The following is a 7483-nucleotide window of genomic DNA, read 5'->3' as shown; positions in this document are numbered from 1 at the left end:
CTCTTTCCCATCTATCTAAAGAGTACTAGGAGTTGTTTTCACAAAATAGAGTAACTTGATTTCTGTGAAGTCTTTATAAGGAAAAAAAATGTGTCCGTTAATGTTTATTTGTGGAAGCAACCTCAGAATCCTCGTATTCATCATTAGAGTGTGGTTTGTGCACAGGCCATCAACTAACTATGGATACAAAGCAGTTCTCTTGAACCAACTGATAGAAGACTGGCTTTCCACGGAAAAAAAAAATTAAGTCTAAAATCTTAATACTCCTGGCAATCTAGACCAAAATAGAACTTTTTCCCCCTTATTTAACCAAGGTGTTCTATCTAAAATAGTCTTTTCTTTCAATCAAACTAATATTTATTGGGCATTACGGAAACAACAGTGCGCAAACATACACGTATATGCAAATAAACTTACCTTGAGGTATAAAGAGACGTACCTATGAGAGAAAGTGCAGATGAGGGACCAGAGAAGGTTGGAAAAGGGAGAGAATACACAGGGCTGGGGCATGAGGACCAGGGCCACTCTTTTGGCGGAAGCAGCATTTGAGCAGAGCCTAGATGAGTACATAAAATCTCCACGTGTGGTGTTAAGTGGAAGTGGGTAGGCAGAAACAGGAGCAAAGAACAACTCCCCTGGGATGCTTTCCCACAAGACTAAGAGGCCTTCCTCTGAGAACCCTATGTTCTTTGACCATGGTGGTCTGAACTTTATTTTTAGATGAGTTGATGTGCCTGATTCCTCTTCAAAGGCTGGACCATGTATTTTTGGCCAACCAGAAATAAATTCCCAGCACTAATGCAGGGTCTGGCAGAATGTAGGTATGCCAAATACATGTTGGTTGAACTGCTGCTTGGAAACATCACACTCAGTTTACACATTGTCAAAATGATTGAAAAATTCGTGGGAAAGTATTAGATAAAATCCAGTTAAAACTATTAATCAGGGCTTCCCTGGTGGCACAGTGGTGGAGAGTCTGCCTGCTGATGCAGGGCACACGGGTTTGTGTCCCGGTCCGGGAAGATCCCACATGCCGCGGAGCGGCTGGGCCCGTGGGCCATGGCCGCTGAGCCTGCGTGTCCGGAGCCTGTGCTCCGCAACGGGAGAGGCCACAACAGTGAGAGGCCCACGTACCACAAAAAAAAGAAAAACAACTATTAACCAAGCCCATCATTTGGCACAGTTTAAAACAAAAGCATATGTTGATTGAATATTTCATTGGCACCAGTTATGCTGTCATATCAGTATGGCTGTAGTTCATGAGTCTCTCGAAATTCTCTAAGCTGGAAATAATAATACAGTGTATTTTAATCACTATATAACAGCAAGTGAGGACACAGGAAAACAGAAAAAAGCAATACTGCAAAGTGCCCACTGATGGATCTTTATCAGGAAGAATGTCCTCCTCAGCACCTAACAATGCAGAAGAAAAAAGCATCTATTGTCAGGGAAAGTTGCTTAGAGGGAAATAAAGATCCAATGTGTATTATTCGATTTTGCAACAGCTCATGTTGTAATATAAAAATGTAATTTTAGTTGAAGGAGGAAGGTAATTATAGCTTAGGAGCCAACTAGTTAATCAACACCACAATCAAAAATGTCTGAGGGACAAGCCTTTGGTCCCACACCCAAGAAAAGAGGGTGAACCCAAAAATTGACTAAAACAAGTTTCTATTAAAATATGTTCAAGGCACCTGAGCCATTCTGAAAGCAAGCCCTGAAACCAAGAGAAGAGGAGAATTTTGTTACTAATGATTAGTTATTAAGTTTAAATAATTTCTATAGATTTAATAGGAAAACAAGAAACTCTGCACTGCATTATATCTCCAGAAGTAATATTATGCTGGAGGGTGATGCAGTGGAATAAAACACAGTTAGCACGCATTGCTTAAATGAGTAAATATATATATATATATTCCTTGAACGAATACTAGAGACAGAAAAAAAAGAGGCCAGATAAATCCTGCAAATTTGGAAGTGATCCAAGTTATGGCAGCCTAGGTGATAACAGAAGTGTCATCTAAGGAACAACTGAATAAACTGGTGACCCTTTTGCTTAGAAAATAAAAGGTTTAGAAGGACAAAGTAGCCCTCTTCAAATACCTAAAAGACTCCAAAGCTAAGTTCCATGTGGCAAAATGCAAGCTATATTGTGCGCAGATTTCAGTTCAATATAAAGACAAACATTTTAGTAATTAGAGCAGTTCAAAAACTCAAAAGATAAAACCATCCTTTAGGTCCTTTCCAGATGACTTCTGTAATTTTGATGGCCAGAATCCCTAACAACCCATCTAAACTACACAGGGCAGAGTTTTACCTCACAAGGATCCAGTCTAGGCCACCGGTTGTGACTTCCTGCATTAACGTCATTAAGAAAAGTCCTAGATGGGCTTCCCTGGTGGCGCAGTGGTTGAGAGTCCGCCTGCCAATGCAGGGGACACGGGTTCGTGCTCCGGTCCGGCAGGATCCCGCATGCCGCGGAGCAGCTGAGCCCGTGAGCCATGGCCGCTGAGCCTGCGTGTCCGGAGCCTGTGCTCCGCAGCGGGAGAGGTCACGACAGTGAGAGGCCCACCTACGGCAAAAAAAAAAAAAAGTCCTAGAGTCAGTCTAGGCTCAGCAGCACAGAGTGTTACTACCAATTAGTAATGTCTGCCACGAATACAGGACAGAAGAGTGGTAGCAAGCACGCTTTGTGCTTGTCATCTCTAATCTACACATTTCCTAAAACTATTTTTCATCATCAGTTCTTGAGCCTATACAAGCTCTATATTCTTCACCAACTAAATGTTGAAAGTAATGCTTACTGATGGTATTCCTAATGGAGGATATGGGAATACATGAGGCAGACAGAAGGCTGCCCACAAGACTGATTATCAAGAGGGTTTTTTAAAAATATAGATTAGAATGACTTTGAAAAACTTTCTACAGCCTAGAATCGGTTCCTCTCAGCCTTTCATGTCCAGAAACTTGACTTTACCAGCATACCCAAAGGTGACCTGGCACTTGATGACAGACTGACAATGATTGTATGCATACAATACTAATGTATAGATTAGAATTCCAGTTTATTAATTAACAATAAGGGACATTTCTTTCCAGATGTTCAAGATAAACGTCAGAAAGATGTTCTTTCCTGATCACTCACTTTCCTGCTAAAGGTGTACTTTGTAGCATGAATTAGGGATCATAAAGTTGCTGCATAAGCACAGATTCAAGCAGAGGTTTGAGGAAAACTTCCCCCAGATCTTACTGAGCCCAGGTGAAACATCTTTGCCCCACACTAGGCAATTCCTCTCTAGTGGCTGGATTGTCCAGGTGCCCAAATTTAGCATCTCTCTGCCTAAGATGAAGCCAAAGGCACCTTCTCTGAATTCCCCTTTTGATATTCCCTGATGACCACACTCCTTACCCAGGTGTTGACTCCAGGAGATAGATTATATTTTGGTTTTATTAGTTCCGTTAGGAAGGCAACTATATTTTCCTTTTCTCCCAAGTTCATGGGGATACCTTAATGTCACATCCATATTTATAGCTGTAGCCACCTCTTTCAAGTATCACAGGGCAGCCCCTGAGTTCACGGTACAAGGAAATGAAGTCTATCATTCTAAAAGTACAAGGGAGAATGATACACACCTTCCAAATCAATGCCCTCTCACCACAATGACTTCTAACAACTACAGAATTTTTTCAGTCATTTTTTAAATGATACCACATATCTGTTCCTTATGAAAAGTTCCCTATGATAAAGGTTAAATTAGTCATCCAACAGGTGGTTTCCTACATCACTGAGCCTTCACTCTCTCTTGGATCACTATTATTTCTGATTACTCTTTCTTTCCAAGTATCTAACAGCTATCTCACTTCTTGGCTCCCTAAATTTTCTCCTTTTTTGTTTGTTTGTTTTTTTGTTTCCCAGAAGCTCTAAGGAGCTCCAAAATTCTACTTGCTTCTGTTTCCAAGTGCATTCTACATCCAACAATCTTGTATTCACTCCACCCTTGCTTCCCTCTTCACCATCCTTTTGTCTTTTACGCCCACGTGGGATGCTGTAGCAATACAAGACACAGATGGCGTCATTCCATCACCATCCTCTCCTTCCCTAGTGACAGATGGTTTGGCTTCTGGGCCTAAACTGTCCAGAAAATTCTTGCTTTCAGATCTTCAAGGATCTTGTGGCCAATATCATGGACATTTTTCTAGACCTCAATTTTCCTTGATCTCTCTGCAAAAGTTGAAACTCAAGACCTGGAAGAACTTCTAGGAGGTTCTGTAGGCTCCACCAGGTGAGTCACCCATGCTTCAATCCATGCTGTGATTCCCTAAGGCTTTTCCAGCCTTCCAGATGACTCCTATTCACTCCCTTTACCAAGTACTTGCTTTTCCTCTGTGCTAAGCCTAATTCTGAGGGTTTCCTCAACTTCCAGTCTTAATCTTCTGCTCTTCTCTACATTAAAAATCCAGTTGTTCTCAAGACTTTGACTATCACCTCAATATTGATGATCCCTAAGCCTTAAGCTCTCTCCTAAATTCTTATATCAATTTCCTTTAAAGGAAATTAAAATTTTCCTTTAATCTGTGCAAATTCATGTCATGTTATATAATTCACAAACTATAAAGACTGAGAATCTGTATGTATTTTAGTTAGTAGCTTTGAGAGAACTCACTCCCCAGTACTTATACGGTCTTTCCAGAAGCCATAACAGCCATATCGAAAGCCCTCGTCCTACTTGACATCTCTGAACCATCGATATCTTTGACGTTGTTGACCACTCCATCTTCTTGAAATTCTCCTCTTCCTCTCCTTGGCTTTCTTGAAACTTCTGTCTCTTGGTTTTCTCTTTTTTTCTTTGTTACCTTTCAATCTCTTTTGTTTCTCCTTAAGTGTTACAGTTCCTCGAGGTTTTATTCTTGGTCCTCCTCTCTACCCATTCTCCCTGGGAAATCTCATCCCATTCCTCAGTTGCTCTTTGCCACTAAAACTTCCAAATCTAGCCACAGTTTCTGAATCCCAGAACTCACATTGCAAATGCCTATGGACTATCTATACCTGGGTGTTGACAGGTGCTTTATCCCTAATCTTTGTTATCCTGGACTCATTATCTTTCCTACAAAACCTGCTCCTCCTTTGCTTTCCCATATTAGTTAATGGCGCTCCCCACAGTCCAAAACTGGAGGCCTCTTGTCATTTAAGGTTTCCTCCCTCTCCTTCATCAACCTGTAACTAGTCAATAGTCAAATGCCACCATTTCTATCTTCTAACTTCCCCTTCTTACCACCCCACTGCAACTTTCTTGAAGTTGTCATTGTTTCTTACACTCCCCACAGACCCTTGCAAATTCTCCTTTCTCATCTTCCTGCCTCCAGTTTCCCTCCAGTCCATATAGTACACTGCCAATAATGTTATCTTTCTAAAAATTAAGAGTATGTTCATCCGCTGCTTAGCAACCTTCAATGGTCCACCCCCTGACTATGGGACCAAGTCCAAATTCCTTAGAATGACATTAAAGATCCTTCCCCATCTGCTCCCAACCTATTTTTCCAGGCTTATCTCTTGGCACTCACTCATACAAATTTTATGCCCTAGCCAAACCAAACTTTTCACAGTTGTTCAAATATGTCATGCATGTTTACACCTCCTTTATATATGCTGGTCCCTCTACCTAGAAAAATTTTTTCCCCACTCATTTTTTTAAGACACCATTCAAATGAATTTCCCTAAGTCCTCCAGAGGCTGGTTTCTCTTTTTGGGGTGCTTCATATGTTTTATATAAATCTGTATTAAACTTTTCATCCTATTTTGCAATTATTTTTGTATTACCCCCTACCCTCTGCCCCCAAGATATGGCTTCTTTTAGAGCAAAGACCACATCTTACCTATCTTTGCATCTTCAGGACCCATGTAAAATTTCTGGTATATAAAACATGGTCAATGCACAAAAGTGGGGAAAGCGGAGCCAGGGCACTTCCCCTTCCTTCCAGGTGAGGAAAAAAGACCTACAGACAAAAACAAACAAAAAACCTTGTTACCCTCTTTCCTGATTCAGCTGATCTAATAGTCAAATTGTATTTATTGAAAGAATACGGAAAAGTCTTTTCTCCAAAATTTTCATCATCACACTGCCTGAAATTTCACTTAGATAAAAGGTACATTTTTAATGTAAATAGTTTTGGTGACACTTCTCCACCCCTACCCACCTTTGTTGGTAAGTAGCACTTTAGTATGAATTAGACTAACCAGATAGTTATCTTCTTAACACCTGTTCCCACACAAGCTGAAAAGTTTCAGAAGGGAAGGAGAAGTTAGGGAAATGGAACCTATCAGGGGAGGACAAACTCAACTGGGATGCAGCTCTAGGGTACTGGGGAGCAACTTCAGAGCACAGGGTTACTAAGGGAGGTGGGAGAGGAAGAGGGAAGCAAAACGAAGGTCCAGATTCAATGATGGAAACTTCAGTAGGTTCTGCTTCTTCTATTCCTCCCCAGAGATGGGGAAATACCCTCTCTCACACTCAGCAAAAGCAGCCCCACCGCTGCACGCATGCTTGGCTCTTCAGGGGAAGAACTCATCTGCCGTTGTTACTTAACTCCTGCTGACTCTTGTAACCTAACTATTGTTCTCACCTACTGCCCTCATTACCCTGCCTTTCATTTAGTGAAGAGGCCAGGGAGAGAGAGCTGAGCTGGTTTCTGTAGTCCCAAGACATAGGGTGTCATGGAGGATTAGATCTCCTCTTATTCTATTACCTGATCACACCTAAGATCTTCTTTCTTCCTACCTTAACTGCAGCAGTGAGCAGGTTTTCTGAGAGGAAGATTGGAAGAAAGAAGCCCAGAAAGTTTCCATAGAGTGAATACAACATGTATCCAGAAACCTGTGTCAATACACCTTAAAGAAACCAAAGCCAAGGGCTGTTCATGAGGATGCCCCACTCATATTAAATGTGTGACTTTTGTTGTGGTTTCGGAAAACTAGCCGTACAGAGCACCCAAGTTCTTCCAGACCTGTTCTCCTGGCTTCCTTTGATTCTAGAAGCCATTGATATTCTTCCAGTAAATTCCTTTGTTTAAGGCAAACAGTCTGTTATGACTGCCATGAGTAGCTACACTGTGAAGGCTACCTGGAGCATCCTGGAACGGTTGCTCAATTCCATCTCCACTCTCCCACCCATTATACATATGTCCACTTTTACCTCCACACTGGTAAGCACCTGCTTACACCTAGCACGATGCTAAGTATCAAGAAAGAAACGTGAATAATATGGGGTCTCTACCTTCAAAGAGCTTACACCTTGATAAGTATTTATTAACCATGGCATTGCAATTATTCATTTTCCTATTAACTTCCTGGAGGACAAAAACTTTACACAAGTCCTACCATACTGCAGAGTCTGAGCAGGGAACAGCTTACAGACTGGAATTAGGGGAAATCTAAAAGGGTTTAATAAAAGGACTATTTGCAAAAGTGTGGGCATGATGTAGGGAA

The 7483-nt window shown here is 41.4% G+C and overlaps 1 protein-coding gene across 4 annotated transcripts in view; it reads left to right on the top strand.

Moving 5' to 3' along the window:
• LOC103086118 (keratin, type I cytoskeletal 12) overlaps positions 1 to 7483 on the top strand; it is a 31554-nt gene that overhangs the window by 14351 nt on the left and 9720 nt on the right. The gene's annotated exons all lie outside the window — the stretch shown is intronic.

Source organism: Lipotes vexillifer, unplaced genomic scaffold (assembly GCF_000442215.2).
Source record: "Lipotes vexillifer unplaced genomic scaffold, Lipotes_vexillifer_v1.1 scaffold591, whole genome shotgun sequence".
Taxonomy (NCBI): Eukaryota; Metazoa; Chordata; class Mammalia; order Artiodactyla; family Lipotidae; genus Lipotes; species Lipotes vexillifer.
This window is presented reverse-complemented; position numbering and strand designations above follow the sequence as displayed.